The 10,332-nt window shown below is 49.9% G+C and overlaps 1 pseudogene; it reads right to left on the bottom strand.

The window, feature by feature from the left end:
- Positions 1 to 307: 307 nt before the first annotated feature.
- Positions 308 to 5,583, bottom strand: LOC117076172 (annotated as a pseudogene).
- Positions 5,584 to 10,332: the final 4,749 nt, after the last annotated feature.

The raw sequence follows: 10,332 nt of genomic DNA on the forward strand, positions 1-10,332 counted from the left end.
CTTTTAGGCTGTCAGAGAGAAGGAACTGCAGGAAAAAGATCTAAACCCAAGCCCTAGGAATTCCATGCAGCATCTCAACATCCTCTCTTATTGCTGAGCCCTCTCCTAGGCTTCCCCCAACGTGGCCTCGGGAAACTTACAGTCATGGCAGAAAGTGAAGGAAAAGCAAGCTTGGACCTTCACACTTGGCAGCAGGAGAGAGAAGAGAGAATGAGGAAGTGCCACACTTCTCATGAGAACTCACTCACTATCATGAGAATAGCATGGGGGAAACAGTCTCCATCATCCAAACACCTCCACTTGGCCTCTCCCTAGACACATGTGGATTATGGGAATTACAATTCAAGATGAGATTTGGGTGGAAACACAGCCAAACCATATCAGTGCCCCCGAAACAATAGCTCTGGAAGCTCCATGCCTGCAAAGACTGGGCAATCAGAGACACAGCGACTGGGTGAAAAATTATTTCTATGACTCAGTTCGGAATAAGTAAAGTAAATCATGGACCATTTCTGGGAACTCTGGGGGAAAGGTGGGCTTTCCCATAGGAACTGAGCTTCTGGGACTCATCATTGACATCACAAGGAAAAGGCTGCCTTGAAAGGAAAAGTGATGAACAGAAGGAGAAAACCAAGAGATGGAGCCAGATTTCCAACGTAATTGTGTGAGACCTGTATTCAGCCATGCCTGAAGGCCACCCAACCAAGACATTACAGCCAATAGATTCCCTTTCTTTGCTGAGACCACATTAGGTTGAATTTCCACCACTCACAAATGAAAGAGACTTCAGTAGCCAGAGACAGCTGGGAATCTGCCCAAAGTCACTCAGCATTTTGGGGTCAGGTCCATAGTCTCTGTGGGACACTTCCCCTTCCCCTGCTCAGCCAAGCCTGTCCAAAGTTGGGAAGGGCAGAGGGCAAGGGTAGAGCTCCAGGCTGGGGTGAGGTCTCCTACTGGAGATCCCTGGGACCCTGGAGCAGGTGGGCAATGAGCATATAGTGAAAGAACTACAGGACGGGGTAGAAGGAATCAACCCACAAGAGGTGGATGTCATGAAAATAGCAGCCCAGATTCTCCACCAGTCACAAGTCCTCCTCATTGTTTTGAGCTTGGGGACAGGCAAGGAGCTGCCAGGCCTGGCAGGGGGCCTTGAATACTAACGATGCCCAATTCCAACACTCCACAAACATTCCTACCCATTGTTTCAGACGCAGCTCTGGCAACTCCTCCTCCAGGAAGTCTTCCAACCTGCCCCAGTAGAGAACTTGTTCTCCTCTGGGCTGTCATAGCCCATCTTCTTCTGGACCACTCCTGACCCCATGAAGTTGGCGATGTCTGTATCCAGATCCATCTCTTCAAGTCTGGGGGTTCCTCCAGGACAGGGCCTTGGATTGAGGCCTCTTGGTGCCCCAGAGCAGCCCAGAACGCCAGGACAGCAGGGTCAGATAGCAGTGGAGGGAGGAGATGGTGAGATGGGAATTGGTGAATACATGAAAGAAAGACAAAGATGGCTGAGAGAGAAGGAAAGGAGGGGCCAGAGTACGACAGGGGCCACACAGAAGTTTGGGGACAGAGGGGCTTGCAGGCCTCAAATCCACCACAGCACCCACCACCAGGCGTTCCAGATGGTACCTGAGGTGTTGATGACAGACCAGATGATATTGAGGTGGCACAATATGATGAGGGGGGAGATGAGGCCCATTCAGACCTTAAAGGCCTGGGGGTAGGTGGCCACCAGCTGAGTCAGGACCCTCATTAACTCCTCCATGGGGGTGACCTACAAGCAAGGCAGAGGCCATCACCTCCTGTGATGGTCAATTCTAATTGTGCACTTGACTGGGCTAAGGGATGCCCAGGTAGCTGGTCAAACAGTAGAACAGTGGAGCCAGTTCCCTCAAGTCCTGCTCCTGGTCAAACATTATTTCCAGGTGTGTCTGCGAGGGTGTTTCAGGAGAGATTAGCATTTGAATTGGTAAACTGAGGAAGAAAGATCCCCTTCCCAATGTGGGCATTATTCAATCCCCTGAGAGCCCAGGTAGTACAAAAAGATGTGGGAAGGGCGAATTCCATCTTTCTTCTGGAGCTGAGATGTCCATTTTGTCCTTTCATCAGACCTCATACCTCCAGGTTTTCAGGAACTTGGCTTCTGGGATTTAAATCATCCCCCAGGTTCTCAGACTTTGCACTCACAATGAATTACCCCTACTGGGGCTCTTTCATGCCTCAGTTTCCCTGGTCCTCCAGCTTGTAGAAGGCAGGTTGTGGGACTTCCGGACCTTCATAATCGCATGAGCCACTTCCTGTAAAAAATTCCCTCTTGGCTGGGCGCGGTGGCTCAAGCCTGTAATCCCAGCACTTTGGGAGGCCGAGACGGGCGGATCACGAGGTCAGGAGATCAAGACCATCCTGCCTAACACGGTGAAACCCCGTCTCTACTAAAAATACAAAAACTAGCCGGGCGAGGTGGCGGGCACCTGTAGTCCCAGCTACTTGGAAGGCTGAGGCAGGAGAATGGCGTAAACCCAGGAGGCGGAGCTTGCAGTGAGCTGAGATCCGGCCACTGCACTCCAGTCTGGGTGACAGAGCGAGACTCCGCCTCAAAAAAAAAAAAAAAAAAAAAATTCCCTCTTACCTACCTATACTAACACCCTGTCTATATCTTATCTCCCATTGATCCTGTTCTCCTGGAGAACCCTGACCAATATAGACCCCCACAGGGAGCCACAGAGGGATCCCCTTTGCAGCCTCCAGCAGTGAAAAAGCCTCCAGTGTGTCCAGATTCTGCATGGATGGAGGGAATCTCTGCTTTTTCCTGCTCCTTCTCTCTCAGGGCCATCTCCAAGTCTCAAGGATGTCTTTCAGGGCAGGGGGAAAAAACATGGTCTCTGCCCACAGAGAATCCCACCTTGATTTGAGAAGATGGATTTTCTCATCCTAGGAGTGCTTCTGGCCCTGGGGGCAGCCACAGAGGGAGGTCTTCGAAGGGGAGGTTTGCAGGTAGCAGCGTGACCCCAGGACTCCAGCATCGGGGCTGGTTTTCTGCATCCTGCCAGATCACAGGCAGTCCACATGGACTCCAATTCCCCCACCCAGGAAGGAAGGGTCTGCAGACCCAGAATCTTTTCCTGCCAGCCTCAGCAAATCTAGGAGAGCAGACAGAAATGTGGTTCAGCTTATGTCTGGCCTCAGCAAATCCCACAGGGAGCTCTGATGCATCAATAGCACAAGGATGTGGTTTGGTTAGAGAGAAACTTCAGCCTGAGGCCATGGGGAGTTCTGGATTGTGACAAGCATGAAGCAGAGGTGGACTCGGCTGCCATCTGGCTGCAGCCTGATCCCTCAGGCAGCCCTGCAGCATGAATGACACGACAGAATTGCATCAATCGAAAACAAGAACACGAGGCCAGGGACAGTGGCTCACACCTGTAATCCCAGCATTCTGGGAGGCCCAGGTGGGCAGATCATGAGGTCAGGAGATCTAGACCATCCTGGCTAACACCGTGAAACCCCACCTCTACTAAAAAATACAAAAATTAGCTGGGCATGGTGGCAGGCACCTGTAATACCAGCTACTTGTGAGGCTGAAACAGGAGAATCGCTTGAACCCAGGAGGTGGAGGTTGCAGTGAGCCAACATTACGCCCCTGCATTCCAGCCTGGGCGACAGAGCAAGACTCCATCTTGAAAAGAAAAAGAAAGAAGAAAAGAAAGAAAGAGAGAGAGAGAAAGAAAGAGAGAGGGAGGGAGGGAAGGAAGGAGAGAGGGAGACAGAGAGAAAGAAAAAGAGAAAAAAGAAAGAGAGAAAGAAAGAAAAAGAAAGAAAGGAAAAAAGAAAGAAAGAAAACAGAAAAGAAAAAGAAAGAAAGAGAAAGAAAGAAAGAAAGAAAGAGAAAGAAAGGAAGAAAGAAAGAAAGAAAGAACGAACGAACACTAGGCTTTTGCATTCCCAAACCAGTCAGTTGCTGGCCGCAGCACTCACCCCACCCCAGGAGGAAGAGACTCAGCCTCCCAGACATCTCTAATCAAGATCCCACCTCTAGCAGCTCCCAGGGGCTGGGGGTGATTCCCGGAATGAGGGGACCACAGTGACTGGTAGTGGCTGTAGTTGTGGCAGGTGGCAGAGGGTGCCCTAGCCTGTGGAGGGCTCTGGGCAGGACACCAATGGTGCCTATCACAGACACTTAGAGAGAAACAGAGAGAAAGAGGCAGAGACAGACACACCATGGAAGACAGAAGGAGGAAAACACAGCCTTCCTCTAGAACCTTTCCTCTCGGCTTCCAGGACTGCTGCGTCTCCTATTTCCCTCCCGCTTCCCACTTCTCCTGCGGCTCCTTCTCCATAGACTTCACTCCTGCTTCTCTGTCTGACCTCCAAAGACTGTAGTCCCTGGGTGCAGCCCAGGTTCAAGCAATTCTCCTGACTCAGCCTCCTGAGTAGCTGGGATTACAGGCGCCCGCCACCATGCCCAGCTAATTTTTATATTTTTAGTAGAAACGGGGTTTCGCCATGTTGGCCAGGTTGGTCTCAAACTCCTGACCTCAAGTGATCCACCTGCCTTGGCCTCCCAAAGTGCTGGGATTACAGGCGTGAGCCACCGTGCTGGGCTCAAACATTTAGTCTTTATACTCCGAGTGATGGGTGTTTAGCCAAGAAATGGTGTGACCTAAACTAAATTTCAGAAGAGTCTATTCTAGGCTGAGGAAACAGTGGTGAACAGATTTGGCTTGGCAATAGGGAGACCCAGGAGGAGGCTGGGGGAGGCATCCAGGGAAGATATGTTGGGGAATGGGGCCCGGGTGGCAAGAGGATGCAGAGAAGGGATTGACCAAGGAGAGATTGTGCTGGGAGGCAGAGGGTCATAGAGAATCCCTATGCAGAGGTGGCCAACAGGAGAGGTGCAGACACCAGCCTGAGGCCCAGAAAGATGAGCCAGGCAGGGAGTGGACGCTGGACAGGGCCCCTGAGGAGGCGTCATTCCTGGGATGAAGATGGTGGACCCTTCAGGGGGTGTGTGCTTTGTGCAGCCCACCCTGGGAGCCCCCTAAATAGGACAGGGGTGCAGTCATGTGGGGAAAACAGGAAGTTGACCCAAAGCAGGCTTGGAGTGGGAAAGAGTGAAAGAGAGCAAGGCCGGGAGGAAGAGTAAAAAAGAGAAAGGCCGGGGGGAAGAGTGAAAAAGAGAAAGGCCAAGGGCATGGGGTGGAAAGAGAGGGGAGTAGACCTGGTTGGGGCAGAGAGGAAAGAGGGGCTCCCCTCAGCCTGCCTTGATTCTCTGCTGTGCCAGACTCCAGCCCACCAAGACACCAAGATCTCCAAGCTCCATTCCCACCCCTCAGGAAGTCTGTTCTCACTGAGACCCCAGACCCGTCCTGCTACCACACTCACCAGGCCCAGATGACCCAAGAACCAGTTCTGCTTCAGAGGCTGCAGGAAACACCAGAGGCAGCAGCAGTTGTCATAAAAGGCACAGGTTCAGGCCAGGACATGGGCCAAGAACCAGGAGACCCCGATCAGTAGCAGGAGCAGCCACGGGGATGCTGCCACCTGCCTGAGGCCCAGGCAGGACAGGCTCAGCTGGGACATCCCGCAGGGCAGATGAGATGGAGGGTGAGGTGTTGAGGTTCAAGAAGGGCCCGGGGAGCTCCAGGGCCTGTGGAGAGGGGCAGGGAGGGGGGCGATGGGAGCAGAGGAGAGAGGGCTCCGGGATGGATAAGCCAGAGCTGACAGAAGGGAAGGAGACTCAGGGGCACCCAGAGGAGGAGGCAGAGCTGGGGGCAGACACTGAGACAGACAGAGTCAGGAGTGTCTTCTCCCGCAGGCACTCCTGTCCCCTCCACCTAGGACTTCCTTGTTCCTGGTCTATTCTTATCCCCTGGGGAAGGCTAGGAGAGGCTGGGCTGGGCCATCAAATCCCTGCCTGCCTCCTCCCTGCCTAGTAGGCAGCCAAAAATAAAGGGCGTGGGGCAGCAGCATCCCTCAGCCAGATCCTGCTCCAGGTGGCAGGAGGCAAAAAGGGAGGCAGCGTGGGGATCAGAAAGTCTCAGATGGGGACTGTTAGAGCACCAAGAGGCTGGAGTCCCTTCAGTGGTTTCCCTTCCAACCAGGAACGTCTCAGCTGCCAAGTCACACAGCCTCAAGGGATGTCTCCCAGCGAGTATGGAGGGAAGGAAGCCACCATCCGGAAGACAGAAGTTCATGCTTCTCTCAGGGGCTCTTCCACTCGCTACCTCCCTGCCCAGAGTAGGACAGTGGGCAGGCATGTCGGACCAGCCATGGAGACCACTCTGTGAAGGACCAGGCTCAGGCATCACCCATTCGCCTGTGAGCCTCAGTCTTCCCATCTGAGAAACAGTCCTCGTAAACCTTCACACAGCATTGCACATGTTCCATCAGACACCAGCACAGAGAGCAGGGACAAGTACGTCTCAAATCTTAGGTGAGGGCTGATCCCATCTATGTAGAAAATGCTTGAGTTGGCCGGGCACGGTGGCTCACACCTGTAATCCCAGCACTTTGGGAGGCCAAGGTGGGCAGATCACCTGAGGTCAGGAGCTTGAGAGCAGCCTGGCCAAAATGGTGAAACCTCATCTCTACTAAAAATACAAAAATTAGCCGGGCATTGTGGTATGTACCTTCAGTCCCAGCTACTCAGGAGGCTGAGGCAGGAGAATCACTTGAACCTGGGAGGCAGAAGGAGGTTGCAATGAGGCAAGATTGCGCCATTGCCTCCAGTCTGGGCAGCAAAGCAAGACTCCGTCTCAAAAAAAAAAAAAAAAAAAATACAGTGTATGTGTGTATATTTGTTTACTCATTTATATATGCACTTGACAAATTTTCAGAAAAATCCACACATCACCATGGAATTAGGAGAAGTAGGATTAAGGTAAAGACCATTTTATCTTTCTACACATCTCTGTTGCTTTGTTTTTCAAACTGAGCTGCTCTACATTTAATTGCTAAGCAAATATTTCAGAAGAAATAAGGATTTGGCAGAGCAAAGGCACATAGTTGACACACAACACAGGTGAGCAGTTGTATGTATATCTATGAAGACACAGCTCCTAGGAATCCGCATGGGGTCTCTAGAACAAGCATTCATCAGTTGTATGTATATCTATGAAGACACAGCTCCTAGGAATCCGCATGGGGTCTCTAGAACAAGCATTCATCAGTTGTATGTATATCTATGAAGACACAGCTCCTAGGAATCCGCATGGGGTCTCTAGAACAAGCATTCATGCCGCCTGTTGCCTGTCATTTCACCTTGCCTGTCTTCAACTTTCAAGAAGGAAGAAGTTCTGGATTTAGTAGAACTCAGTTGATGTCCAGACTCTCACCGGCTGAGTGACCTTTAGTAAATCCCTTGCTCTCTCTGAGCCTTGTAGCCTCCTTGGTAAGAGGAAGAAGTGGAGTTCTACCTCCCAGGTAGTTGAACTCAATAATACACTTTACTTGAGCAACTACACTGTGCCAGGCATGGTGAGAGGGCCCTGGATACAGGATGAACAAGACAGATCGGGTCCCTGCCGACCTGTTGCTCATGTCTGACAGGGGAAGCCAACAGGTCATAAGACCTAGTCCAACGGTGGTGGTAATGAAAAACATTGCCACACTGAGGCGAGCTAGAAGGGGAGGGAGGGAGCTCTTCCGAACAAGGTGATCACTCAGGGACTCCCCCAGAGGTCACCTTGGAGCAGAAAGCTGAGTGACATTGAAGACGGGGCCCTGGGTAGGGACCAGCCCCTGAGGCTGTGCCAGGTGTATGAAAACCCAGCTCCCAGAGGAACAACCAAATGGCTAAAAGATGTGTCCATTTCTGCCTCCTTCCTCTTACGACCTGTTGGCTTCCTCTGTCAGACATTGGATATTCACATCCAAAAACACAGTCAAACCACAATTCACGCCCCATACAAAATTTAACTAAATAGAGATTATGGAATTTCATGTAAAATGTAAAACTATGAAACTTTTAAAGACAGTGTAGGGGGAAATCTCCATGACCTCCAGTTAAGCAAAGAATTTCTATGTATGGCAGTGTAAACATAATTCACCAAAAAAAGAATTGATACGTCTTACCTCATTCAAATTTAAAACGTTTTCTCTACGAAAGAAACTTCAGAGTCTAGGAAAAAGACTTGTAAATCACACAACTGACAAAGGACTTGTACATAAAATTTATAAAGAACTCTCAAAATCCAACAATAAGAAGGCGAACAACCCAAGGAAAAATTAACGAGCAGATGATTGAACAGACACTTCACCAAAGAAAATATAGGAGTGTCAGATGGGCACAGGAAGGCACAAGTGGTTCAACGCCATTAGTCACTGGGAGACACAAATTAAAATCTCAGGGATATGCCACAGCATACCCATAAGGAAGGCTGAAACAAAAACTCACACTACCAAGGGATGTTAATTATTTGGAGGACCCAGAATTCTCATACGTGACTTATGGAAATTAAACATGATGCAGATGCTTTGGAAACAGTTTGGTAGTTTCTTTTTTTTTTTTTCTTTTTTTTTTTTTTTTTTTTGAGACTGAGTCTCGCTATGTCCCCCTCCCCCAGGCTGGAGTGCAGTGGCACCACCTCAGCTCACTGCAACCTCCGCCTCCCAGTTTCAAGTGATTCTCATGCATCAGCCTCCAGAGTAGCTGGGATTACAGGCCCGCACCTCCACAACCAGCTAACTTCTGTATTTTTGTTGCCCAGACTGGTCTCGAACTCTTGGCTTCAAGAGATTTGCCTGTGTAGGCCTCCCCAAGTGCTGGGATTACAGGCCCGGCCCTGTTTGATAGTTTCTTATCATGTTATACGTACACTTAGAATATGATCCAGCCATCTCATTCTAACAGCAATGAGAACTTAGGCTCCCCCAAGAACCTCTATACAAATATTCGTAGCAGTTTCATTCATAATAGCCAAAAACTGGAAACAATCCACACATCCTTCAGCTGATGAGCAAAGAGTGTCCCATCTATGCCAGGGACTCTTATTCAGCAATAAAAAGAATCAAGGTCTTGACATGTGCAATATGGGAGAATCTCAAATGCATTATACTAAGCGAAAGCAGCCAGACTCCAAGGCTACATATGATATGACTCCATTTACAACAACACGAAGAAAGAAAATCTATAGGAATACAAAACACATTGTGGCTGCCAGGGGTTAGGGATGGAAGAAAGCTTTTTACTGCAAAGAGTGGCTATGGTAGTGATGGGTACACAACTCTAGCCATTTGTCAAAACTCAGAACTGTGCGCCCAGTAGAAGAAAGTTTACTTCTGAGGTTTTGACGTAATTTCAAGGTGAGGCAGAGGGTGACTAGTTACATGTTGTTTGCCTAAATAATGAAAGGATACCCAAAGAATAAAAGTGTTTACCTTTATAAAGAGGGAGAAACTGGGCCAGGTGCGCTGGCTCACACCTGTAATCCAGCAGTTTGGGAGGCCGAGGCGGGCGGATCACCTGAGGTCAGGAGTTCGAGACCAGCCTGGCCAATGTGGTGAAACCCCATCTCTACTAAAAATACAAAATACTTGGGAGGCTGAGGCATGAGAATCTCTTGAACCCAGGAGGCGGAGGTTGCAGTGAGCTGAGATCACTTTACTGCACTCCAGACTGGGCAACACAGTGAGAAAAGACAGAAAGACAGAAGGAAGGGGAGGGGAAGGGGAGGGGAAGGGGAGGGGAAGAGGAGGGGAAGTGGAGGGGAAGGAGAGGGGAAGGGAGGGGAAGGGAAGGGAAGGGGAGGGGAAGGGGAGGGGAAGGGGAGGGGAAGGGGAGGGGGAGGTGAAGGGAGGGGAGGGGAAGGGAAGAGAAGGGAACCCCTGTGGCTGCCAGGGGTTAGGGATGGAAGAAAGCTTTCTACTGCAAAGGGTGGCTATGGTAGTGATGGGTACACGACTCTAGCCATTTGTGAAAACTCAGAACTGTGCACCCAATAGAACAAAGTTTTACTTCTGAAAATTTAACATAATTTGAGGGTGAGGCAGAGGGTTACTAACTACATGTATTGTTTGCCTAAATAAATGAAAGGATACTCAGAGAGTAAAAGTGTTTACCTTTATAAAGAGGGACAAAATGGGCAGAGGAAGGACATATGTAGCACCAGTACTTCTCACTGTGCATTTAACTTTTTACATGAGTGAATGTATTTCATGTCCACAATATTACATTTAAAAATTTAGGGCCAGGCGTGATGGCTCACACCTGTAATCTCAGAACTTTGGGAGGCTGATGTGGGCAGATCACCTGAGGTCAGGAGTTCAACACCAGTCTGGCCAACATAGTGAAACCCTGTCTCTATTAAAAATACAACAATTAGCTGGGTG

Source organism: Trachypithecus francoisi, unplaced genomic scaffold, assembly GCF_009764315.1.
Source record: "Trachypithecus francoisi isolate TF-2019V2 unplaced genomic scaffold, Tfra_2.0 Lachesis_group5, whole genome shotgun sequence".
NCBI classification, from domain to species: domain Eukaryota; kingdom Metazoa; phylum Chordata; class Mammalia; order Primates; family Cercopithecidae; genus Trachypithecus; species Trachypithecus francoisi.